Source organism: Lupinus angustifolius, chromosome LG15 (genome assembly GCF_001865875.1).
Source record: "Lupinus angustifolius cultivar Tanjil chromosome LG15, LupAngTanjil_v1.0, whole genome shotgun sequence".
Classification (NCBI taxonomy): Eukaryota; Viridiplantae; Streptophyta; class Magnoliopsida; order Fabales; family Fabaceae; genus Lupinus; species Lupinus angustifolius.
Window position 1 is genome coordinate 8,426,193 of NC_032023.1, and position 816 is coordinate 8,427,008.

Genomic DNA, 816 nt, shown 5'->3' on the forward strand with positions numbered 1-816 from the left:
CTAGAGATTCCCAATATTACAACACTTTTACAACACAAAATATAGAGTAATCTAAAGCACTTACAATGCTCAAATTTAACAATTAAGACCTTACTCTACAATTCTAACACAAGTCTCATATAACATGATAATGTATTAGTTGAAAACAGATTTTACAGAATACAAAATCTTCACAAAAACATCAATGAATGCATGAACATGTGAGATGAAATGATGAGAAATTAAACATGAAATGCCTCTCAATCCTAAAGCATAGAATTCTCTCTTTTCTAATCTCACAAATGCAATGTCATATAGATGCAACAATTAACACGAAATATGCTCTAACTCTCTTAAAAGTGCAACATGCAAGTTATGGCTTCAGTTCTGAAAACGCAGTTTATAAAGAATCACTTCAGCCGCCCAGTTAATCGATTAAGACCTTAGTTAATCGATTAACGTGTTTTAAAAACGTAACTGATTCTGTTTTTCCAAGTTTTCAGTTTCAACAACTTTTCAAAAACTTATGTTAATCGATTAAATCATGCCTTAATCGATTAACAGCACATTTCCAAGTGTATTTTCAAATTGCAAAACTCAAATACGTTATGCACTTAATTTATACATGTTCAACACTAAGTTTATGCCTAGGATGCACAAATTACATGCATTGATGTGATGGAGGAACATATTATAAATGACATATCTCAAAACTAAAATGATTTAAAGTTTTATGCATATGAGACATGTATTGAGTTTACCTAAGCCTTAGACTCAACCTAAACTAATTACTAGTCTAAGTCTAATACCAATCTAGAGACTTAAGCATGTTGATTT